This window comes from Temnothorax longispinosus, unplaced genomic scaffold, assembly GCF_030848805.1.
Source record: "Temnothorax longispinosus isolate EJ_2023e unplaced genomic scaffold, Tlon_JGU_v1 HiC_scaffold_28, whole genome shotgun sequence".
NCBI lineage: Eukaryota > Metazoa > Arthropoda > Insecta > Hymenoptera > Formicidae > Temnothorax > Temnothorax longispinosus.
Genome location: NW_027270100.1, coordinates 257,611 through 258,185, shown reverse-complemented (window position 1 = coordinate 258,185; position 575 = coordinate 257,611).

The following is a 575-nucleotide window of genomic DNA, read 5'->3' as shown; positions in this document are numbered from 1 at the left end:
ACTGTTCTACTGACAGATACGTTCGCACGCTCAGGAGACCGTGATGTTGTCACGCGCACGTACGCGAGCTAACGAAAACGTTCGACGGAATACGTACGGAAAATGATAGTGAGACCGTTTAAACGTGAAGACGTGTACTATGTCGTAAAAATACAAAAGTTACGTATTATAATAATACGCAGTTTTTAACGTGACGTTGTTTCTTAAGATGCGTTTTGAAAACGTATATTATTGCGCTAGTTCGAACATATGTAGACTATATATAACACTTACATCAACGTAAGAAGTAGTCTACCACGTAAGGCAGTTGGTTCACGATCCAGAGGTCCCAAGTTCAACGCCCATCAAGGTAAGTGTGTTTTTCGATGTGTTTTTAAATACGAGAAAATATTTATACGCCGAGACTGCATCTTAAAAAACAACGTTAGTTCGAAAATAGTACGAAACGTTCGATAAAAATAATTTTTTTATGCCGGGTGACGCGCGGACCGCAGTGTCCTCTAGTCGTAAGAGGTTTTTTTTGGATGAGTATACGTCAATACTATGCCGCAGTAGTTCTCTGTGTACGAACGTAC